Below are 26,840 nucleotides of genomic sequence, written 5' to 3' on the forward strand. Positions count from 1 at the left end.
TCAACCTTGCTTGGGAGTTGCTGACAGTTTTGTTTTAGTAAGAGTTTGTCACTTTAAGGGAAAAGCAACAAGTTAAAAGTGAATGTGTAGAGTAGGGGAGCAAAAGAGATTAGAGGACCATTCTCTCTCCAGAGGGAGTAAAAAGGCACTGCCTATATCAGCAGCTGAAAACTACAGAAGTTGTAGATGATTGTTTTGTTTTTGTTTTCTGCCCAATGCAGATTCACTCCACGTTTTCTTCCCATTACGAGAGGGAGAATTGCTGCCAATGAGTGAGTGGGGTGTTGGCTGAAAGGAGGTGGGGCAGAACAGCACTTCCCCATCTACTGCTGCTGCTGTTTGTACTTTGGTAGTTTATATTTCTTTTATTACAGCAGAAAGGCAGATTAACTTCCAGATCGCAGCTGGAGAATAAGCCAGGCGCTTATGGAAAAAGTAAGATAACATTATGGAGCTTCTCAGATATGGGTCCTGTAGGCAACAGGGCTGCCCTATCCTGTGTAGGAGATTCCTTCTGAAGAGGGAAACCAAATCTGGCTTTCCCAAAGTCATCTCTTGTTACAGCATTTATTTGAGTGTCATGGCAACTGTCTTTCTTAAAATCCTTTGACAGATTTGTGTTTTCTGTCTCTTGTCATTCTTTCTTTAGGAAAAGTGACATTGCCATAGCCAGGTGAAGATCTCTGGTGACCATGGCCAAGAAAATAATTACTGTGAATGGGAGTGAAGCCTGTGGACTCTCTTCTGTCAAGTGCTGCCTGGATGAAGATTTGGAATCTGCTTTGAAAGGACTGATGACATTGGAGGGCTTTGTAGGTATCAGGTAAATTTACTTGTCCCTTAATACTTAAAGCCCTCTCTGCAGATGGTTGCATGCAACATTTTATCCCATGTTAGGTAATATGAGAGCTTGATAGTGACTAAACCTGATAAAATTCTGCCTGTTGACTTCTTAACATTCCCCCACCCCACATTTTATGAGGGTTTCTCTTTCACTCTGTTGGCTGCAAAATGCATTGCAGGTGTCCCTTTTTTTCCTTTTCTACAGTCTATGAAATCCACAGGCAACATTTTTATTTCATTAGTTTTTCTGTTTTTCAGAAGAGGGAAACAAGCTGTTGAAGCAGGGAGGAAGAGTAACAGAACAACATATATTAGAAAGCATAAAGGGATTAGAAAATGTAGAGTGTTTGCTTCTGAAATGTCTTAAAGGTAAATGAGCTAGAATAGCCTGCTAACAACTCCTTCCAGGAATACCCCCTCCAATCTTCAATGTTCCTTTTTTATTAAAAAAAAATCCAGGTATTTTTCTGACATTTCTTGTCCTTGAATAAGGTATAAAATTTGATAGTATTGTTTGCTGTAAACTTCTTGTTTTGAGAAGTTCAAAGTCCTTCGTCTTCCAGAAGAGGGTAGAGGGCACCTGCAAATGGGTTTTCTTATCCTTACACATACTCAGTTTTAAAGTTAAATTGTTTTAATATGCACTTGCAACCCTGCAACTTTTTAGTAACCCTGCAACTTGTTAGTAACCTTTGACAATATCATCTATTTAAATGGTATGCTTATTAAGTGCCAAAAAGTATCAGACACCTTCATTGATCTCTAACTTGGTTTACTTTTAAACACATTTTCTGAACAAGTGAATGGAATTGAGGTGTCACAGGTATATTTCACATCATAAAAACTAACACAGTGTTGGCCAGCTACTTAAAAGTGGCCTTATGACATTTCTTAGTTGAACAAATGTGTTGTATCTTGGCTCCATTTTAGGAACCAATTCTGACTATAGTCTTATTCAGATCTAAAATGAATCCCCTTAGCAAATACCTATACCTTTAAAATAATCAGATGCAGGCTGAAAACCCTGTTAATTTGTTTTTAGTAACAGAAAATTCTACTCTTGAAATCCAGTCACACAGTAGTGTAGAGGTTAAGAGCACAGTTTCAGATTCAGAGACTGTCATTTACAAGAAGTATGGCCTTGGGCAAATCATTAAATCTCTCTTCCCCACTGTTTTTTTTTTTTTATCTTAAGAAGGGATAATAGTAATACCCCCTTTGTACAGTGATCATAGGGAGTAAGTGAATGAATAATTACATCAATCACTTATAAAAATGACAGCTCTGCATATGGTTACATGTCAGTTATTATTAATGCCTAGAGTGAGATCCCCACATTTTGAGTATCCTTAAACATCCTAGCCAGGTTTGAGAATTACTGAACAGCAGTGAAATCAATTGAGGCAGGGATAATGTTGGGAGGATAGCCATTATTCTGCCTGATTATCAGTTTTGTGTTTTTAAACTCTAAAGGGATTTGAAGTTAAAATCTGCTGAATATACAGCATGGGGATTTCTTTTTTATTATCCTCTGGGCAAAATTTCAACACCTTATGAACTGCTTCCATAAAAAAATAAACTTTCATCATAATGCTCTGACTTCTCTGACTTTTCTTAACACAGACATACCTATATCATTGATTATTATATTCTAGAACCAAGAATGATGCCTGGCATATATTTCCTACCCAATATATTTATGTTTAATAAGTGAATTTATGAGATGGAAGCTGTCCTGAGTGGCTTCTAAGAATGTTTATGGAGCTATAGACCCTCCTTTTCACATTTTCAGTTACATAGCTGTGGTGACTAAGATATTATAAACATCCTTTAATGGACTGAACATATTTTGCATGCTGCTGATGGTTACCTTGAGAACTTTTTCCTGAGATGTATTATCAGTTCCATGATCATTATTTGGAGTCTAGTTGTCCTTCCATCCCTCAAAACTTTTTTATAATTTGTTAGAGGTTTCATATGTAGAATTGATCTAAGCACTTTGAAATTCCACCTCCACTGGGAACACTGGGAATTCAGGGTTTCTATTTTCTCAATTTTTGTGACAATTTCCTGGGATTCAGTATATTTTTATTTTCTTCTCAGGTAGTACCACTTGCAGTTTTCTATCATGATTCCTCTTTCATTTTTCTATCTGCCAAACAAGGGTTTTCTCAGACACCACCATTTCTAATTTCTGATCATGTTCCACCTATCAAACTGGTATTGTCTCCTCCTTGTACAGCTGAAAACTTTCTAATAATAATTATATGAGCTCTCAAGATATTAATTTTAATCAATTCTTGATCTCTTCATTAACATTAAAAAAGATTGATGGTAGAAAGTAGGTTGTGATATGATATATATATCAGTTTATTTTGATGTTACTTTATGAATGAAATTACTTCAAAAGTTAATAATTTCTTTGAAAATGCTAAGGATTTAATAAATACTCAATGCTATAAAATAATCTTGATATTTTTTAGTCAAACTGCAAATCTAAAAATTATTAAAGCATGCTAAATTGTGCTTTTCAAACTTTAATGTACACATAAATTACTGGAGATTCCAACAAATTAATTTGGAGTAAACCAAAATTCTCCATTTCTGAAAAGCCCTAAGTGATATTTATGCTGATGATCAGATAACTATTTCACATAGTAAAGTTTTAAAGTATAGACCGATAGACAAATAGATGTCATGTGGGCACAATATAATATAAAATGTTACTATTACTGCTTAATCAGAAAATTAAACAATATACACCCTTTAAAGAAATATGTTTCTAAAAAAACATAAATTTCATAACTCCTCCTTTCTCAAAAAATGGCAAAAAAGAGATAAGACAATAAATGGATAGAAAAGCACTTAAAAGGGTATAGTTGTCCACTTGTGCTACATATTTAAGAATTAATCACTGGGAGAACATTAACAAAAAATGATGTCAGCCCATTCATGAGATTCTGGTTGTGTTGATCTGGAGTCCCAATAAAGCTCTCTGCTAGGTAATATAGGAAAAGTGAGCAGTTAACATATTAATTAGGTCAGAGATATAGTCACAATCACACCTTAAATGAATACTTTGGTTGAAATAGGTAAAATAAATAAGAAAAGACTTGAAAGGAGACTTCTGAAAACCTTATTAGCAGTCAGAAAGAAATAATTATGGGGCAGACAAATGAGTATGATCAATTTTGGATTCCTAGACTAAATAATTCTTTAATAAGAATTGGGAGGAAAATAAACCTGAATGTAGACAAATCCAACACTCTGTTTTGTGGATATTTAATGTTTTGTAATACTCAATTTCCTGATATTTATTTATTTCTGTAATATAAAGGAAGGAGAGGGTCCAAATTGGTTAAGATGATTTTCTATAATCAAAAAGAATTTAAATGTAATAGATTTGAAAACCTGTGGTTTGTGACATTTAAGTGACAGAATAATATGCTGGATTCATATTGCATTATTTTATTGGATTAGCACCTTAACCCCATGAAGTAATTAATTGGAGATTTTTGAGGAAGCAAAAAGTTTGTTGTAGGAAGGAAGACACTGAATTAGGGATTAATATCATCTGAACCAGTGCTTCTAGGTTTTTATGTTCATCTGAATCAGTTGAGGATTTTGTTATGTTAGTTCTGTTTCAGTAAGTCTAGGGAGGGGCCTAAAATTCTGCATTTCTAACAATGTCCCTAGTGATCCCCTTTGTGCTGGTTCACAGACCATACTTTGGGTAACAAGGATCTAGAACAGTGGTTCTCAAATTTCAGTTATTTTTTCTTAAGCATTTAACTTGTTTTCTTTTTATTTTATGAATAATGCTGACAGTAACATCCTTCAACAATAATCTTTGCAAGTCTGAATATTTCTTTAAAAGGCTATATAAATTTCAAGGATTTTTATGTACATTGCAAAATTATTCAGAAAATATTGTACTAACTTATACTCTCCCTAGTATGTTTTGATCTAACCCATTTTTACTCATTGAAATGACTGCTACCCAGCAATAGTAACAATGGGGTAAATAACAACTTATACTGGAAAGAGACTTAGTATATTCCCTTGAGAGCAATGTCTCAATATATATGAAAATTCTTGAGACTTATTCATTCAGCTGGAAAGTTCTCACTTGGAATTTCTTGTGATTGCCATCTGATGAGAGCTAAGACTGAATTTAATGTGACTACTTTGTTCACATATTTAGAACTTTAGGTGGGATAGCTGGAATTTCTGGGGGATATTTGAATATTTCTCTATCCTAGATATTTTCTTCCATGTGCCCAGGTTGGGCTTCCTAACAGCATTGTGGTCTCAATGTAGTTGGAGTTTCTATAGTAAAGATTTAGATTATCCCCAAAAAGCCCAGGTGTTCAAGTCTTGGTATCCAATGCAGCATTCTCCAGAGGTGGGTCTTTTGGAAAGTGATTCATTAATTAGAGTTCTGACATCATCAATGGGTTAATTCATTGACAGCTGAATGAATTATTAGGCAGGGGTAGAAACAGTGGAAGTGGTAGGCAGGTGGGACATGGTTGAAAAGCAGATCATGGGTTCGGGGGGTTACACTTGGAGACTCTATCTTGTCCTGGGCCTCTCCCCCCAACCCCTGCTTTCTGACTATCATGAGCAGAGAAGCTTTCCTCTTCCATACCCTTCCACCATGATTTTATGCCTTGCCCAAAGCCAAAAGCAGTGGAGCTGAAACCTCTGAATCCATGAGCCAAAATAATTCTTTCTCATTGTCAGGTATTTGGGTCAGAGCTACAAAAGCTAACTTGTTACATGGCTCCTGGGTTCCACCAAAGTGAGCCTTCTAAGACACCCAGGTGGAAGTTGCAAGTCTACTTATTACTTAGTATGGAAGCCATTCAGTGCCATTTCAACTGTATACTGTTGGTCAAAAGCAAGTCATAAAGATACTGAGATTCAAGGGGAAGGAAGTACACAGAGGCATAAATACTGGGAGATGTGTGGAGGTGGTGTATTTGTGTCATTTGTTTGAATTGGCATTTATTCCAGGAAAATTTTTAACTGTTCACTGGCTATTTGTAAATCATGAAATTAGTTCTCAAGCTGCTATGAATACTTCTAATTTACTGCAGGAAAATCCTGAAGAAGGGAGAGTCAGTATTTGCAAATTGGTGATCATCAATACTTCTAAAGAAATGATGTGCTTCAGTGACTACACCATCCCAGATCATTATCTTATCTTCATGCACAATTCTCAGGTCCTCAAGTATTTCAGGATGTATGTCAAAGACTTCAACTTTTTAAATTATATCCAGTTCAAGGTAGGCAGTTTTTTGCATGTCTTTCTGTTTGAAGTTCTTCATCAAGTAAATGAATAATGTGGCTTCATTTACCAGTGCTTATGTGTAAATATTAGCTTGATATGCTCAAGTACAAAGACTTCACTCTTTGTTCTCTCTCTAAAATACCCCTGGGAAAGTCTTTTATATATTTTGGCTGCAGATACAGAAAGATATCTGCCACCAGTATTTTCATTGTCTTCACTTCACACTCTGCTTATAATAAAGAAGATGAGGGGAATGAAGAGGTATGGGAAATTTAAATATTTCTGGTTCCACAACTTTTCCACTATTGCTTTATTCTTTTATACTTTCTGAGGCACTTTTCAATACATTATTTTATATGACCACCAAAACAACCTGGTGAAGTACTTAGGGACTGGAAAGTTATTGAGGAAGCAAAAAAGTTAAATCCAGTGGAGAGAATAGAACACTGAATTAGGAAACAAAACCCTGAATTCTGGCCCTTGTTCTTACCACTAATTAACTTGTGACCTGAGATGAGTTAATTTCTCAACTTGAATTTATCATAATTTTCTTTTTATGTAAAAGAAGATGATTGTACTGTATGACATTTGGTTTGGTTCCTTCCTTCTCTAAAGTCTGCTGTGATTATTCCATATTTTATAATACTGACCATAAATAGGTAAATCACCTGGGCCAAACCTTCCACCTTTTCTGTTTATCAACAATAAGAAAATTGTAATATCTGGTGACAATTTCCAAAGTCAGTCATTTACAGCCCAGTGGTGCATCTATGACCTAAGTGACAGTTCTTGAACAAGTTTGTTACTGTACTAAGCAGTGATGATGGAAAGACAAAAAATAAGTAACTTAGCTAAGTAACTGTGTTTAAAGACACAGAAAAATGAAGAAAATTATTATCATACATATAAGTAATAAACCAAGTAATAAGTGCTATACAGATCTATACATTGCAGCTCAGAAGAGGGATGTTTAACCCATCAGGGAAGAGGAATCAAGTACCAGGAAAAGTTTTTAGAGAAGATAATGTCCAAGCTTAGTCTTGAGTAGAAAGGAGTTTATCAAATGAAGAAGGAATAAAAGGATGATCCAAGTAGAAGCAACAGTTTGTGTAAAAACACATGACAGGAACTATAAATAGTACAGGATGGTTAAGGCTTAATGTCTCTATTATTCAACCAAGACATTATAGCCAAGGACCTAGAAGCTCATTGGAATGCATTCTTGATGTTTCCTTAGGCTGGCAGAGTAACCCATATTTATTGTTTTTATTTTTGAAAAACTAAAAATTATACCACTGATTTCCCTATATCACAGCCTCTTTCTCTATAATTACTTGTAAAGTGGGCATATGTAAAAGGCAAAGAGAGATTCCTTTGAAAAAATAAGAGCCACTGAAATATTTTCCTGCTCTAACATGAAAGGGAACCTCATAGTCACATGTTTGAGGTTAGTCAAAGAGAACAGGATTTGGGTATCAGAAGACATCAGAGAGTTTGGGGATGTCTGGGGTTAGTGGAGGAATAGGTGTTTAGTGCACAGAGTGTCACAGAAGTACAGGAGAAATTCTGGATTTATTCAGGTGCTACAATGCATTAAGGCAGAGAGTAAAAATCCTCACAAATCCTACTTTTCTAGAGGCACAGGAGAGGACATTAGTCTGTCAACTCCATTTTACTTTATCTTACTTATAGAAGTCTTCTCATTTGGACCACAACCTCAAACAAAATGTTCTTTATGGAGTATGAAAATCAAATATTCTTGCAAGGAACCTAATGATGTGATGGTATCTGTGGTATCAACATTTTGTGTAACATTTAGCAGGATAAGTCATGTCTGGGAAGATATACACTGTACTGGCTATGGTTACAGTCCCCTGTGTATGTTACTTTTCTTTTAGACCACTGTGTACAGTGTGAAGAAGAGGCCTGATTTCTCTAGTTCAGGCCAATGGGAGGTGGTCACTGAGTGTAAAGGGAAAAAGAAGGTTAATGTCTTTGATGGAGTCATGGTTTGCACTGGCCATCACACTAATGCTCACTTATCCCTGGAAAGCTTTCCAGCTGAGTGACCTACCAGAAAGGAGGATGACCCTTAAGCCATGCCTTTGACACTAAGGAATAGAAGGTTATGGTCTATATATTTCTGACAAGTAGAACATGATTGTATTTAGTTTCACAATGACTTTGGTCTTCTTTATTTCTTTCTTTTTTTTTTTTTTTGCAGTGCTGGGGATTGAACCCAGGGCCTTGTACTTGCAAGGCAAGCACTCTACCAACTGAGTTATAACCCCAGCCCCGACTTTGGTCTTCTTAAGGATCAAAAAGGAAGACTGTGGAACTCTTACACAGCATTGGTTCAGATATGGAATTTTTTAGTGATTGAGGAAACAAACAAATATTGAATTTCTAAGTGTTAAATGAAAGCTTGAATAATTTAGTTTCAATTTGGGGCCTGAACTTTCTTTTTCTAAAAAATGCACTTTGTGTATATCCTAGAGTATACAGCAACATATATACTCTAATTGAAATGGGAGTAGGTATCTAAGGGAATAAAAAGACAAAATAGAATGGCAGTTTTCTGAGGCAGTTCGGGTTTGTGAGTCTGCAAATACAAAATACAAACTACTTACGACAAAGGAATCACAAGTTACTATCCGGGGGCTATGGAAGAAAAAATAAGCAAAAGTATTTAGAATGACAAGAATAGCTGAATAAAGGGAGATCATATGGAGAATATGTGCTTCAACTTTAAATACTACAAAAGAATGATTTAAAAAATGATATCCATCATATAAACTCTCATTAAAAAATTATTTTCTGTTCTTTTGCAGGAATTGAAAAGTTCAAAGGACAGTACTTCCATAGTCGAGACTATAAAATCCCAGAAGCAATGACTGGAAAAAGAGTATTATTGTTGGGAATTCTGGAGGAGATCTTGTTGCAGAGATTAGCTACACAGCCAAGTAGGTTTGAGTCAATAATTTACTTTACTTAATTCTATCTTCAGTCTTATCAAGAAGGTAGACCCAACAGATTATGGATGGCTACACATTGCCCATCAGTAGCAGTGGCAAATATGAGGCTTGGTTTCATTGCTTCAATTGGCATCATGATTGATGCTAATGGAGGGGCATGATTACTGGTTAGAGTTCCACTATTCAATTGGCTTTATACTAAGGAATAAGTTCACTGCTTCAGGCTGCACTCAGAATCCCAGTTAGGGTTTGGGGTGTAGCTCGGTGGCAAAGTGCTGGCCTGGCATGTGTGAAGCACTGGGTTCCATCCTTAGCACCACAGAAAAATAAATAAAACAAAGGCATACTGTCCATCTACAACTACAAAAAAAATTTTTTTAAAGAATCCTAGTTAGCCTCTCCCTGGATTTGATGATGACCAGGTATTTTCTGGAAGAGTTTGTATAAATGCAATATTGAGAGTGTGCATTATCCACTGGCCAGAAGAAATGCCATGTTCTCATATAAAGGAAGGCACATTTTGGTAATTAAAAATTTTTACTTAACCGGATGATGGGTGAGTTTCCTTTATGCCACTCAAATGGAAAAAGAAAAGAAGCAATCTAATCTTTCCAAAAACATACAGATATCATCACTTACCCACTGAGCCACTTCCCCAGCCCTTTTTATATTTTATTTAGGGACAGGGTCTCACTCAGTTCATTAGGGCCTTGCTAAATTGCTGAGGCTGACTTTGAACTTATGATCCTCCAGCCTCAGCCTCCAGAGCCACTAGGATTATAGGCATGTGCCACTGAGCCCAGCCTATTCCATGATTTCTAATGAGTCCTATTAGTTGGTAAGTGCTTGTGAAATTCAGAGGATGGAGAGAGAATTCTCAGCCTTAAAGTTCAGTGGTGTTCTCATAGAGGAAGCCAACTTGATCTGGATCTTAAAAATGAATGGACTGAGGAGAATTTAAAAGAGGAGAACTTTTCAAGCACATTAACTTTAAACAAAAACATAGTGGTGGATCACAGTGAGATATATTCTTGGACAGTGTATGGGAAGGAAAATGGCAGGAAAATTTTTTAAAAGATTGTACAGAACTAAAATGCCACACTAGTGAGTTTGAACTTAGAACTTAATCTTGAATAAAGTGGGAATGCTTTCAGATTGTGAGCCAGAATGATGAAAGTAAACAATATATTCCATGCCTTAGGCATTCCTCAGCACCAGGAGTGGGGCTTGAATCCTGAATCGTGTAGGGGACCATAGATATCCTTTTGATGTGTTACACTTTTCTCAAACATCTTATATCAAAGATATGTGGTCAAGCATTAACAAATACATTTTTGGAAAAAGTATGAATCAAAGATTTGATCATAAAGTTTGGCCTGAAGCCTAAACACAGGTATGTTCTCAGGATGGGAATGGAATTGGTAATGGCTAAGATACAAGAACAAGGATTGTTCACAGAGGCTAACAGAGTTATCTCAACCCATACATTAAGACAACTCATAGAATTTGAAATTCAATTTTTACCTTATCAACCACAGAAGATCAAGATCTGCTGGTCTAAAACATTTCTGTCACCTATTCTCATTGGCATTAACCATTTTCTTATTCTGTCAGATATCAGTTCTTTTTATATTGTGCCCAACAACAACAAAAAGGTAGTACAGGGCAGTGTATCATTCAGTCAGTCAACAAATATGGGGCACCTGTTGTGAGCAAGGCATTATATTGGGCATGAAATACAGAGAGAAAAGACATGATAATACAAATATTATATTACCTTTTTTGAAGAGTTTTTAAAGACAAGCACAGTGATGTGTTATATGTATTATCTCATTACCCTAACAAATGTCCCTGGTGGTCTGTACCTTATTTATGTCCATTTTACAGATTAAAAAAGTTGAAACTAAGAGAAACTAAGTAATTTGCCCAAGGAAAATATGAGTAACAAAGGAAGACTTCAGAGTGGATCTTACCTTAAAAATATAAATGAGAAGACAGACAACAGGATATGACAAGCAAATGCATAGGATGCAGAGTATAAAAAAATGAGGTTGTCATACAGCCAGGAGGAGCATTGTAAAATAATTTCTATATACTGACTTTAAATGATTTTTTTATGATTTCTCATTTTTGAAAATGAGAAATGAAGATCTACAGAAAAGCAGTTCAATAATAAATACTTTGAACATTCATATATCTTTTACCCAGATTCACCTACCAAATATAGCCATATTTGCTTTTTCTATTTTCCCTTTTAGAAGATAGGAAGATCCAAACAATATGTAGCATGCATACATACTTAAGTACATTTTTTAAAAGTAAGTCAAAATCATTAATATCTACCTAAGAAAAGGGGCACTCCCTTATATACCATAATACAATTATCACATTTGGGAAATTTAACATTGATAAAATACATTATCTAAAATGTTGGCATATTCAAATTTGCACAGATGTCCCAATAATATTCTTTTATTTTTTCTTTGGGTATTGGGATTAAACCCAGAGTCACTTTCCCACTGAGTTACATTCCCAGTCCTTTGTATTTTTTGAGATAAGATCTCACTAAGTTGCTTAGGGCCTTGCTAAATTGCCTAAGAAATTTGAAATTAATAAGTGAGATGATACTTGGATGCTGTGTTTCCCAACAACTTTTCATTTAGTTATTTAAGCATGAATATCTTTTGTAGTTGCAAAACAAATTGAGGTGTTATGAAATAATAAGAGGTAGGTAAATAGTGTCAGCATGTAGCATTCTAATTATAATATCTTAGAATAGCAAAAGGCACATTATAGCCTGAGACCTGCACATTGTCTGATATATCTAGAGTATATGGCAAAGGTAGAAGAGTAGTTGAATATATCTCTAGGTCTATCAGATAAGAAACTTTTTGCATGCTCTGCTAAATAAAAAGTTTGGGGGGTTGGGGATTTAGCTCAGTGGCAGAGCACTTGCCTAGAATTTAAGCAAGTGAGTAACATAATAATAAATCTGTAATAAAAGTATTGTAGAATGACCACAGCACCTGACCCGTTAATATTCTTTCTAGCTTTTTATTTTCTTTTCTAAATTGAGGATCCTAAAATAATTTTTATTTGCCTTTCTATTCTAAGGCAAATGGTATAGAAGGCAGATAGAAAGGGAGCCCTAAAGACAGCTGTAATAGTTCAGGGGAGATAGGTAGGAAACAAAACTATTCTGGGTAATCTTCCTTTTTAAGGGATAAAGAGCATAGACTTGGTAAGCAGATATGAGACAATTTTGTGACTTGGCCATCTATGTAAATGGTGGTACTGCTAGTGAAAGGGAATAGGTTTAGAGAGAAAAATGAAATCATGAGTTTGGGATGCAGAAAAGATTCTTCCTAAAGGTTAGAATCAAAGCAAATTAAATCCAACAAATCATGTATAGTTGTAAACATATAATATTTCTGAGGCTAGGCCAGGAAGATAATGGACTGAGGACTGTCAGAGCCTACTGACTTAAAATTCAGAAATTAAGACTATTAAAAAACTCAATTAAGACTTTTTTTTAAAAGATCCAAGATACAGAAACTTGACTTACTTATTTTGATACCCTTATTCCATGCTGTCTCTAGAAAACTACTTAACAGATCCAAAGTATCCCAACATACTTTATAGAAAGCTATTTTAATAGAAATTCTAAAATACTAGACTGTATAACATTGGTCAAGTCACTTCACTTCTCTTGACTTTGGTTTCCACATCTATACAACCTAGATAATGACACCTATCCTATCTCCTTCATAGAGTTTGTGTGACTGTCAAGTTAATGCATGGAAATGTAATTTAAATTCTAAATTGCTATATGGATGTAATTTATTACACAGTTTGGGAAATTAAATTCTAAGTCTACCTCTTGGGGCTTTGGAATTAGAAATGGAACTGAACAGAATATTAACAGACAAGTTCTGCCAGACTTATTGATATGTGGAGAGAAACTATTGGCCTATGGCCTTATGATACCACAGAGTGTTAGTATTACTTAAGAAACCACACATGTATTCCTCAAATAAGACTCTTCTTCCTTCACTTCTCCAGTACTTTCCCCTTTCAGTGACTTCTAAGGTTCAGCTTATGCCCTGAAAAGCTGATATAAAGTAGAACTGATATAAAGTAGAACTTTTCCAAATTTCATTCATAGAGTGAGTGGAAACCATTGAAATATGGTTTAACCACCTCCACTGAAGCAAAAATTTACTTACATGATATATTTCTCTCTTTCCCCTTCTTTCCCTCACTCTTAGTCACTCTCATTTCTCCTCTTCATTTTATCAGCACTCATAGAGCTCTGAGCCAGCATCCAATAGTAAATGATGATCTGCCAAATATATAATTTCTGGCTTGGTAAAAGTGAAAGGAAATGTGAAGGAATTTGCAGAGACAGCTGCCATATTTGAGGAAGGCTCCAGAGAGGATGACATTGATGCTGTTATCTTTGCCACAGGCTGTGGTTTGCCTTTGCTTTTATTGAACATTCTGTCAAAGTTGTCAAAAACAAGATATCCCCATATAAATATGTCTTCCCCCCAACCTAGAGAAGTCAATCTTGCTATCATAGGCCTGATTCAAACCTTAGGAGTCATTATGTTCATTGCAGAGCTCCAAGGACACTGGGCCACTCAAGTATTTAAAGATAAGTGACTATAAAAATTGACAACTTAATTATTTGATGATGTTTATGTGTTTATGTATTTGCTTTTAAATAGCAGTATGTGTGACTGAAATCTTGAGGATTGCATAATATCTGGCATACTAGAATGTTTATTTTTAAGTGGCTCTAAAGTAGTAATTTATAACCATAAACATATATCACCTGGGATATTTTCCAAACAAAGAGATACTTTGATCTCATCCCTTGTGATGCTTATTCAGTACATCTGGGTGGGACAGGCATAAGATTTTAGACCAAATTCTTCCCCAGATGATTCCACTCATCTAAATTTTGGACAACTGGCATGTATTTGTGAAGTAAAAGAATGACATCTTTCATTATAGAGAATGTCAAATGTAGAAATGGTGTGACTTAATTTCAGACAGCAAGTGAACACCTGGTGGGAGAGTAGTCAGAATGTAGAATATTCAACTTTCAAATCCTCACACCCCCTTTACATACCTTCTTTCAGTTTTGACTAGGAGTACTAGAAAAAAACTTTGAGGTTTGGGATAGTAGGCTCAATATGAGTCAGCAGAGAATAAGACTTCTAAAAGGCATGATTAAATCTAGCATCATCAAAATAATATTATGTCCCCAAACACATAATTGTTCTCTAAACTAATCAGACTACCACCTGAAAACGTTATAAAAGTGAAATTGGAATTCATTGAATAAGGAGAGAGATAAGAATGATTTAAGGAATGTGAAAACATATCATTTGAAATACAGATGAATTTGCTGGAGAAGATTAGGCTAAAGAAGTTAAGATCTGGGGGAGATCTGAGAGTTCCCTTCAAATATTTGAAGGAATAACCTACTTAGCAGCACAAAGAGTCAAACAAGAACCAAGGAGTGAAAACTTGATGGTTGCATAATACAGCTTAACATTAAAAAATAAAAAAGACAAGACCTTTTCCTTTTTTGTCCATATAAAGGGTTTTTTCTTAACTTATTGTTTTTAGATATACATGACAGTAAGGTGTATTTTGACATATTATACATACATGGAATTGAGTGCAACCCATTCCAATTTGGATCCCATTCTTGTGGATGAACATGATGTGGAGTTACTCTGGTCTTGTATTCATATATAAGCATAGGAATGTTATATCTAATTCATTCTACTGTCTTTCCCATTCTCATCCCTCCTCCTTTCTCTTCATTCCCCTTGTCTAATCCAGTGAACATCCATAATTTTCTTCCCTACCCTTCCCTGTTATGAGTTATCATCCACATATCAGAGAGTACTTTGTTCTTTTATTCCTTGGGACTGGTTAATTTCTTTTTCTAATTTTTTTTGGTGTATATGGACATAATACCTTTATATTATTCATTTTTTATGCAGTGTTGAGGATAAAACCCAGGACCTCACACATACAAACCAAGCACCCAAACATTGAACCACATCTCTACTCCTGATTTATTTCACTTAGCATGATATTCTCCAGTTCCATCTATTTACTGGCAAATGCCATAATTTCATTATTCTTTATGGCTGAGTAATATTCCATTGTGTATATATACCACATTTTCTTTTTGTATTTATCTGTTGAAGGGCACCTAGATTGGTTCCATAGCTTTGCTATCATTAATTGAGTGCTATAAACATTGATGTTGCCGTGTCACTGTAGTCTGCTGATTTTAAGTCCTTTGGGTATTAACCAAGGAGTGGGATAACTGGATAACTGGGTCAAATGATGGTTCCATACCAAGTTTTCTGAGGAATCTCCATTCTGCTTTCTACAGTGGTTGTACCAGTTTGCAGTCCACCAGCAATGTATGAGTGAACATTTTCCCCTATATCCTTGCCAACATTCACTGTTACTTGTATGAACTCTCAGTATAGTTTTAATTTGCATTTCTCTCATTACTAGAGATGTTGATCATTATTTCATATTTTTTGACCATTTCCATTTCTTCTGTGAGGTGCCTGTTTGGTTCCTTTGCCCATTTATTGATTGAGTTTTTGGGGATTTTTGGTACTAAATTTTTTGAGTTCTTCATATATCCTTGAGATTAATGCTCTGAGGTGTAGATGGTAAAGATTTTCTACCATTCTGAGAGCTCTTTTTATTGTTTCCTTTGCTGCAAAGAAGCTTTTTACTTCATGCCATCCCATTTATTGATTCTTGATTTTACTTCTGCTTTAGGAGTCTTAAGGAGGATGTATCATGTCGGTTCATAAGCTGACATTATAGAGAGTTGGGTCTACATTTTCTTCTAATAGGGTCAGAGTTTTTAGACTAATACCTAGATCAACAAGACCTTTTCTTGGGCAGCCTCTGAAATTGTGAGAAATCCAAACATAATAGCAAAAGAATGTCATATGGCTAGATGGCCATTTGAACAGAGGTGAATGGAGGAGAGTTAAGCCTCAGAATAGAGAGAAGCCAGATGACTTTGAAGTTTCTTTCTAAAGAAGAAATTCTTTGATCCTATAACTATCATAATAAAATTTGTTATCATTACTAGTATTTAATTAAAACTTTTCAGTGTTTTCAGTTGAATTATAGCTTACTGTTTACTAGTGAGACCCTCCTGATGTCAGAGGGAAAAAATACAGTGCTATATAGTTAATATGTAAAAAACATCTTTCCAAATGTCTGAAATGTCTTAATTTCTTATAGTCTCTGCAGATCATGTACTACTTAAGAGCACTGGACCACCAAATGCAAGGTCCCATGGTTGGCTTAATTCTAGTCATATTAAATGGATATTTTAATTAGATCAATTAAGTAAGGGGAGAAAATTCATTAACATAGGTCAGAGCATCTTAGTATGCTTGAAGCAAATGGGACTCTTATTCCATACCCAAGTAACTTGTGAAGAAAAATTGGAAACATGAGTATTTGGAAGAATCTGCATTATGGGTACAAGAGTAGGTGATCTGAAGGAAAATGTACAAAAATTTCAGGTTCTTATGGTTACAGAAGCCTAGCACACATTCTTCCAGCTTTTACAAAAAAGAAGTCTTCAAATAATCCTTATGACTTTACCAAACTTCCAACAGGAACTCTGAGGTTTTTATTCTAGCCATGACTTACCTGTTTACCTACCAAATTCTTGTCTTTCTCATTCCTGAATTTTATCTTCACTAAGTTTATCTTTAACCTAGTTTCTCCTAGTCTTTCAAGCCTGCCCAGCTCAGTCTGTCCTCTTCTTTGGTCTGTCTTCCCTCTACTAAATTCCATTTTCCATCTTCCTTCATTCTCTGGAATGATTGCCCTCTTGTCAAGGGAAATATTCCACCATTTTCTAAAACACTGAACCCACATTCTTGCCATGAATGAAATCAAGTTTCTTTGTTCTTTGCCTGTTTTGCCAGTCTTACAAGGGTTCTTTCATTCAGCAACTTTCTTTCCTTGAAAACCATATCAAGTTATACCAATTCTTTGTATTACCAGAAGGTATAATGTCATAGGGTGACATTTAGGTTCCACCACAGATTGGTCTAACCTGCTTTTTCAGGTTCATTTTTTACTAGTCTTTACCACACATCACGTCTTCTAGAAGCACTGGATGATTTACTTACTAAGTAACAATATAGCAGATATCCTTCTAACCAGAGCTTTTTTTCTGATATTCTACTCTTAGTATGCCCTCCCTTTACTTTCTGTTTATACAGGAAAAACCTATGCATATTTTTTCTCTCCTTTATTAGTATATTGAAATATCTTTAAATAATCATGCTTATTTACCTTTCTATTCCAAGGATAGACCAATGCCTAGCACATAGAAGGTATCTAATAAATGTCACTTCTAATGAATACAGTATGGCCATCAAGCAAATAAAGTTCCGAATTCTGTAGTAGAAACTTTATAAGATCTCAGGTTATCAAGTGCCTTGGCCAATTTCTCTTCATGTTAAAAGGCTGAACTTTTCTGGAAGACCAGTATGGCAGCCATACCTCCTTTTCTTGTAACATTATACCAAAATGTGCAGGGCAATCAGGATTTCAGAAAGTCAGGATTACACAAATACAATATGCCTTACTCCTGAGAGTAGACATTGAAAGACCCATCTCCATAGAGCTTAATTTAGGCTCTCTTCATTCCCACATTGTCTTGGAACCCTGGAAAAATAAACTTCAATTACTCACTGTTCTTCAACAACATTGTTCAGCAAACATTTACTGATCTCTCAGTATATATGATCTCCTAGGTGCAGAAAAAAACAGAAAATCCCTATTTTCATGGAACTCAGAGTCATAGGAGGAAGACAGGCAAGAAACATTTAATGTGTTAATTCACTTCACAGATATTTACTTCATCCTAAGCAGATGGTCTAGTAACAAAGTAGAGGAGCTACTATGGGAACAGTGGGCAACAAGAATCCAATTCTTCCATGACTATACACTAAAAGAAAAAGGAAATTTTGATGTATGAGTGCAAATATCACCAATATTTATATAAAGTTAGGGGGAAATGACAGTAACTTGAGTTCTGGGTATTACAAGTAATTGAGAATATTGGGAAATAATGTTAAAGGAATTAAGGAAAGGACTGGGGAGACAGCTCAGCTGGTAGAGTGCTTGCCTCACAAGCACAAGGCCCTGAGTTCGATCCCCAGTACTGGAAAAAATAAATAAATAAATAAATAAAGTAAAGGAATTAAGGAAAATAAAGTCAGGGGTATTAATAGAGGTGATATCAAGAAAGTTCTTGGCTGCCATGCAAGTAATTTTTTTAAATGTACACTATAGAGAACAACTGAAAGTTTTTAACTGGGACAGGAGAACTCAAATCAGATTTGCAAATAGAATACATGTTAGAGGGAGTAAAATGGGAACGCCAGTCCAAGTAAGACCTCATGAAGCCTTTAAATCAAAGTAATGGCAATGTAAATGAATAGGAGGAGACAAACTTGAATGAAACTTCATAGAAACTTTTAAAAGGATTTGGTGGCAGAATACATTTGGGGATAAGAGAGAAAAGAATCTGCCCATGTGCTGTGGCCATAATTGTAATCGAGGAATATAAAAAGGGGGGAGAAAAATTTGGAGGGAAATAAGAAATATGATACAATATATGTCTAAACAAGGTAATACTGAAACTTAATGAACTCAAAAATAACTGCATCACAGAATGTTGTAAGTATATTTGTTCATCAAATCTTAACAGATTTTGTTATTGTTTATGAACTGACTCCCTGTCACCACCAAGAAATCTCTATCCCCTCCTCCTCCATAAAGTTTCAAACTAATAAGCAAGATTTACTTGCATTTATTTACTCCCTCTGACATGTATTCTAAATTGCAAATCTGATTTGAGTTCTCTCCCAGTCAAAATCCTTCAGTGGTTCTCTATAGCCTACATTAAATGCAAATTTCTTGCATGGCAGCCAGGAACTTTCTTGATATCACTTTTATGAATACCCTGTAAGAAGTAATTGGAAATAAGCTCTCAAAATGTATTTCTTGAGCATCCTAAAAGACCTGTGATTAATTTCAAAGGAAACATTCCCATTCTTCCTTATTGATTTATAAGTAATAATTTCTGTAGCTAAAATGAGAAAAGATATCAAAAAACACAGTAAGCTCTGAGTATTGAATTTCTGACTTCTGTGTTTCAGGATGAGCATATCAGGATAGTTAATGCAGTGTGCCCAGAAAAGGGCAACTAGAATGTCAGAGAACATGAAACCTGTTATATAAGGAACTCTGTGATGCTTAGTCAGATAATGAGAAGATTAAAGTAGTTATGACAGGTCCTTTTCATATATTTCAAGACCTGTCAGGTGTTAAAATTCAATTCTGTGGCTCCAGAAGGAAGAGCTAGTTCCGATGATACAAGTAGAATAGAAGTAGTTTTGGGGATCAGTACAAAAAATAATGTTCCAGCAACTACAGAAATCAATTATATCATCTCCTAAGGTCTTGGAGAGTGAGGTCTCCAAGACCAGAGACTTTTAAGGAGGAATGAAATGATCACTTGATATTGTATTGTAGAAAGAAGGATTGGACTGAGTAAGACACATTCCTGTACTGAAATTCTACATTCCAGAATTTTATATAGTAGCACTTTAGGATTGTGGCTTAAATTTTCTACATGGAATAGTGCCTATATATCTGGTCATAATGCTATATATCTGGGCAAAGGCTAATTGTTTGAGCTAGATTTGTTTATATGAACTTAAATGTGATTCTGCCTTTGTCTAGCCATGTCCTTGGTGTTAGATCCTACTACAGGAACTGTTTATACATTAATGCTTAAATTTATTTGTCAAGATTTGGTATTATGAGTTACATTTGGCCTTACCCCCACACAAACTCCTATCTAATAAAAGATGATAGAAGGTGAGGCTTATCTTCATAGGACTTTAGCATAAAATGTGATTGAGAATTTATGATTACTTCCTTTACTCTCCATTGTATAAAAGACATTTGTTATTAAGATACCTGTGCAGGTGAATTTCTCCAGTCCCCTTCTTTTTTGAGATGGTGTTTTATTACATTGCTCAGACTGATTGAACCCCTGGACTCAAATTATCCTCCTACTTCAGCCTCCCAAATTCTGGGATTGCAGGTTGTGTCACCACATCCAACTCGCCTTTGATCTTGTATCTCATTTTCCATGTGCTTTTAAGACCATTTGTCATTTCCATGTGTCCATATTTCATTTACCAATTCAAAGACTATGCTAGGGAGGAGGCAGGTATTTGTTGGAAAGCAGAGTGCAGTAAACATGTTAAGACAAAGCAGAATAAAGTAAGCTACACATATTGATACAGGTGAATATTCTTTATCTGAAATACTTAGGACTACAGGTGTTGTGAACTTCATATATTTTCAGAGTTTGAAATATTTGCATATATATAATGTCCTATCTTGGAGATGGAACCCAAATCTAAAAATGAAATTCACTTATTTTTTATATGTGCCTTATAAACATAGCCATAAGGTAATTTTATACAATAGTTTTAATGTACCTGTTTTTTGATTGTGAGCTATCACATGAGGTCAAGTGCTGAATTTTCTACTTTGACAGTGTTCAAAGACTATTGGGGTTTGGAACATTTCAGATTTCTGTTTTCTAATTAGGTATGCTCTACTTATTATATTTTGATGGTGGCAGGATCAGGTAATCAAGCAAACTATAATCTCTTGGGTACAGAAAATTATCCTATATTTCTTTGAATTTCTCATAACACTGTAATTGTTAATATGATCATTGTTTTTACTGAGGTAATTTACAATCAAATTTCAATTTTTTTTTCTTTAGGGCTAAAGAAATTTTTCTCACAAAGTGAAATGATGGCAGGTATAATTAAAATTCAAGAGGAAATGGCAAAAAGATAAGAAATTCTCCCAGGATGATGTATGGTAACTCTACATATTTCTTAATACAAACAATATTTTGCTGCATTTCAGTTTCTTCTTGTTAATTTGATAATTCTGATTAAAAATGGAACAATATTGTTAACAACTGAATGGGGAAATATCACCAACAGTTTAAATGCAAATGAGAAAGGAGAGAAAACTCAAGAAAAGGGTATAAAGACTATGTTTAGTACTTAAAAGAAAAGTTATGTAGAAAAAACTCATGGAGAAAGAAGTTAGGTATGTTATTTTGGGAGGAATTACTTGAAGCAGTAATAGAGCTGCCAAAGGAAGGAAGAATATGTTCAGTTAATGATAATTTCAAATCTGTTAATTAGAATTACAAATCTGAAGTGACTATCATCAGGTGAATAGCACATTCAGGTTAGACTGGCTTGGAGCATAAAAAGTCCATGTGACATGGAAAAGTAATAACATCAGTTGGCTGCTTGGTGCTTTGGTGAACAACATGATTCAGAAGTCTGAACTTGAGCTCAATCCTAGGGTTATTTTTATTCAGAAAAAGTGGAAATTGATTGTTGAAGTCCCCAAAATGGTGGTTTTCTGCTACTGACTACACTAGCATAACTCCCGTATCTTGGAGGAAGATAAAGTAATTTTTTATTTAACCTTCTTATCTTTACCAGGTGCTCTCCTATTTTCTTCCTCTCTTTCATTGCCAATACATCTAAAGTTTCTACATCCTATGTTTTCAGGCCTCTCCCCTTTTTCCCCAGAGTCCCTGCATTTTAAACTCACCTACTTACTCCTGACCCTGTTCCCTTGAAAGTCATCCATGACCAGCTTCCAATCTCTCACTACTGAGCTTGGCATTTTTAAGCCTTTTCCCTTAGAGTGCTTTCTTTCCCTTCTTTTCTGGCACTAAACACTTTTATTTGGAATTTTCTACTGTCCTTCCTTTGACTTATTCTTGTCCCACCACCTTCTGACTATAATCAGTCACCAAGGATATAATTTGAACTTTATTAAGCATTGGCAGTTACATTCAACATTTCATGTACATGGAGCTTATTTAATCCTCATAACAATCCTGCAAGCCTGGAACTAGTGAATCCTTTTGTGAAACCTTCATGAAAACTCCAGGTCTTGACCTACTGCTATAAGATAAATAAAAGCATGCATACAAACACCTGAGTTAATATCATCTCCAGAAAGCAAAGCTCTCAAATTCTTTCCTAATTAATCTCTTCAAAACTCCAGCCCCATTTTGATAAAGTACTACTTGACCATCTATCAGTTCCTTCAGAATTCCATCTCAAGAATTCTACCTAAACTTTATTTTCTAATCATTTTTTTCCTGTCCTTGGTTTTGGATCCCTCAATCAGCTTAATTTGACTTTCCTCTTATTTCCTTTGTGTTATGTTGTTCTTTCTTTTTATTACAGAAAATAGCAAGTGAAAGTCTCCTAGTCACACTTCTTCCACATATTTTACTGTTCACCACATTTTTCCACTAAAAAGTCTCTTTAGCTCTACAAAAGCACTTTCTATAATCATTTCATCTGGTTCCATCTGGAGGGCCACTTCCTTTTGTAGGATAAATCACCCTCCCTCATCCTTTCAGGATTCCATGTTAACATTTTCCCTGGGAAGCCCTGATCTGTGAACACCCAGCACCCCACCACCATTGCCCTCATAAAATAATTGAGAATTCCATGTTTGAGGATTTCTGTGGTGAGTTCCCTCTTTTGCATCAGTCTTCTAAATCTGGAATGCTGTCCATTCTTGTTTTCTACTAATCTAGGCAATGACCATAAATATTCTTTGACCCATTCCTGCTTTATTCTTTCACTTTGCTGCTGTTCCCTGATTTTTAACACTTTTCTTTGTTCTCATCTATATCTTTCACATCCTACAAGGACCAAGTATAGTCCTCTCTTAAGTGCCCTTTTGTACATTTCTGTTATCAGTCAAACCCACAATATTTAGCAAAACCCTTGAGTTCTGTTACGTGTATACATATCTTATCTCTTACTAGTAGATTTGTAAGATCTTTAAGGATGGTGACAAATATCTTTTTTTCACAATTTACTACAGCTAACAGTCCAATATAAAATCAATATCAGCAATCAGAACTCACTGATTGATTGATCTTATAATTGATTGCCTTGTTGATAGGCCATGACTTCTATCTTCTCTACTTTTGGGTACGTGAAGAGCCAATATCATACGATTCAGGGAGTCTACATGGACAGCATGGAAGGGATTACTGTTTTGGTGGGAGTCAAGCCTAATATACCTCTGGCCTTCACTGACCCCAAACTACCATTATAGTTATTTTGGGGACCCTGTACTCCACTCTACTTTAATCTACATGTCCCTGGAAAGTGGGATCTGGTTTGAAAAACCATCTTAACCACAGATGATCATATCAGAAAGCCTATGAAGATAGGAGTAATTGAAAAGAGTAATTCCTTAGCTTCAAAAAAGACAATGGGCAGGTTTATGCTAGCTGTTATTTTCTTTGAGGTGATTATGGTTTATTTTTACATGTCCCATTGTCAATGCCCTGACTTTCATTGGGAAGCTCAATCTAGAGATGGCTTCCAAACCTAACAAGATGGAATAACTCTCAGCTTCAAATTTCCCAGAAAATACTTTTATGTCTCTTTCAGAAGCATTGATCCTCTTTCTGCTTTTTTCTATAATGAAATCCTGGGTTTTCATTTGTGTTTATTCATCTCCCTTTACTCTTGTAATCTGTCACTTTTTTCTTTCAATAATTTATAGACTGTGAACTCAGGGACTTCTTTAGTCATTTTTATATTATGTCCTTAGGCATGTTGATTATCAAATATTATGGTGGAGACCCTAAATCAGCATCTCTAAAAAATGTCTGACTCCATGTAATTATTCTGATAGAATTTGATTTTCTATTAAAAGCTCAATTTTTGTTTGTTTTTAATATTATAACTAAATATATGTTTTCTGAGAGATAAGATAAATAATGGTCTTAAAATAGTTGTCTATGATAAGACATTTTGTTTTACTTACTATTTACTAATGTACCTGATAAGTAGTCTATTTTGCTCCTCTACCTAAGCAACATGTCTTTATTTTCTTAATAAAGAAATTGCTTTCAACTTTCTAGGCTCATAGGTTGTTTTAATAATTTAGCATCAACCCATGGGTTCTAGTTGGTTTAGACAATTGGGATTTTTTTAAATGTAGCTGTCCTATCTTTTTTGATCTCAGTTCCCAGATTGAATCTAATCAGAGTTTTACTTTATGAATTAAGTAGCTGCCAACTATTGTAATGTGAACTGCAAATGTATTTTGTCTCCTCCTACTATAATTTTCTCCCATTCCTTCAAGTAGATTTTAAGTAATAAGAATTCAAAGAAGTTATGTCTAAAACATAGGAATATTTTTCTAATACCTCTTTTTCTTATGTCATACCGTGTAGTTCTAAAAAACAGAGCAAAAAATAGAAAGCAGGAACTTGGGTTTACATCCTGTGCTGCTGCTGATATATTTTTTTCTCATATGTTGAAGTTTTGCTTTGTTCTAGTTCATGAGAAATTGTCAACTGTCAAGCACAATGAACTCCACAGAGAAAGGTGCTGAAAGTACCAGTCAAGTGTATATCCATTAATGGCTGTTGTGCAATATGTTTATAAGTTTGGTTTTCTGCCATTTTTTAAATAAAATTACTCTTTTAATCTACATTTTTTATTGTAAACAAATGGGATACATGTTGTTTCTCTGTACATGTCATAAAGGCATACCATTTGTGTAATCATAAATTTATATAGGGAAATGTTGTTTGATTCATTCTGTTATTTTTTCCCTTCCCACCCAACCCTCCCACCCCACTTTCCCTCTATGCAGTCCTTCCTTCCCCCATTCTTGCCCACCTCCCTAACCCTAACTCTAACCCTAACACTAACACCTCCCACCCCCCATTATGTGTCATCATCCACTTATTAGCGGTATCATTTTTGACATTGGCTTATCTCACTTAGCATGATATTCTGCAATTTCATCCATTTGCCTGCAAATGCCATAATTTTATCATTCTTTATGGCTGAGTAATATTCCATTATATATATATACCACAGTTTCTTTATCCATTCATCAATTGAAGGTCATCTAGGTTGGTTCCACAATCTGGCTATTGTGAACTGAGTAGCTATGAACATTGATGTGGCTGTATCTGTGTAATATGTTGATTTTAAGTCCTTTGGGTATAGACCAAGGAGTGAGATAGCTGGGTCAAATGGTGGTTCCATTCCAAGTTTTCTAAGGAGTCTCCACACTGCTTTCCAGAGTGGCTGCACTATTTTGCAGTCCCACCAGCAATGTATGAGTGTACCTTTCTCCCCACATCCTCGCCAACACCTGTTGTTGCTTGTATTCTTGATAATCGCCATTCTAATTGGGGTGAGATGGAATCTTAGGGTGGTTTTGATTTGCATTTCTCTTATTACTAGAGATGGTGAACATTTTTCCATATGTTTGTTGATTGCTTGTAGATCTTCTTCTGTGAAATGTCTGTTCATTTCCTTAGACCATTTGTCGATTGGATTATTTGCATTCTTGGTGTAGAGTTTTTTGAGTTTTTATAGATTCTGGAGATTAGTGCTCTATCTGAAGTATGGTTGGCAAAGATTTTGTCCCACTCTGTAGGCTCTTTCTTTGCATTGCTGATGGTTTTCTTTGCTGAGAGGAAGCATTTTAGTTTGAATCTATCCCAGTTATTGATTCTTGCTTTCATTTCTTGTGCTATGGGAGTCCTGTTGCGGAACTCTGGTCCTAAGCCAACATGTTGAAGCTCTGGACCTACTTTTTCTTCTATAAGATGCAAGGTCTCTGGTCTGATTTGAGGTCCTTAATCCATTTTGAGTTCAGTTTCATGCATGGTGAGAGATATGGGTTTAGTTTCATTGTGTTGCATATGGATTTCCAATTCTCCCAGCAGCATTTGGTGAAGAGGCTATCTTTTCTCCATTGCATATTTTTGGCCCCTTTGTCTAGTATGAGAAAATTGTATTTATTTGGGATGGTGTCTGTGTCCTCTATTCTGTACCATTGATCCACCTTTCTATTTTGGTACCAATGCCATGCCGTTTTTGTTACTATTGCTTTGTAGTAGAGTTGAAGATCTGGTATTGCAATACCCCCTGCTTCACTCTTTCTGCCAAGGATTGCTTTTGCTATTCTGGGTTTTTTATTCTTTCAGATGAATTTCATAATTGCTTGTTCTATAACTGTAAGGTACATCATTGGGATTTTAATTGGAATTGCATTGAATCTGTATAGCACTTTTGGTAGTATGGCCATTTTGACAATATTAATTCTTCCTATCCAAGAACATGGGAGATCTTTCCATCTTCTGAGGTTTTCTTTAATTTCTTTCTTTAGTGTTCTGTAGGTCTCATTGTAGAGGTCTTTCACCTCTTTTGTGAGATTGATTCCCAAGTATTTTATTTTTTTTGATGCTATTGTGAATGGGGTAATTTTTGTAATTTCTGAAGATTCATTACTTATATATAAAAAAATCTTAGATTTATGTGCATTGATCTTATATTTCACTACTTTACTGAATTCACTTATGTCATCTAAAAGTTTTCTGGTGGAATTTCCTGGTTCCTCTAAGTATATAATCATATCATCAGCAAATAAGGATAGTTTGATTTCTTCTTTTCCTATTCGTATCACTTTAATTTCTTTGGTCTGTCTAATTGCTCTGGCTAGAGTTTCAAGGA

General features: G+C 35.2%; 1 pseudogene; it reads left to right on the forward strand.

The window, feature by feature from the left end:
• Window positions 1-692: 692 nt before the first annotated feature.
• LOC124974949 (flavin-containing monooxygenase 5-like) lies at window positions 693-23,688 on the forward strand (annotated as a pseudogene).
• Window positions 23,689-26,840: the final 3,152 nt, after the last annotated feature.

This window comes from Sciurus carolinensis, unplaced genomic scaffold, assembly GCF_902686445.1.
Source record: "Sciurus carolinensis unplaced genomic scaffold, mSciCar1.2, whole genome shotgun sequence".
NCBI classification, from domain to species: Eukaryota; Metazoa; Chordata; class Mammalia; order Rodentia; family Sciuridae; genus Sciurus; species Sciurus carolinensis.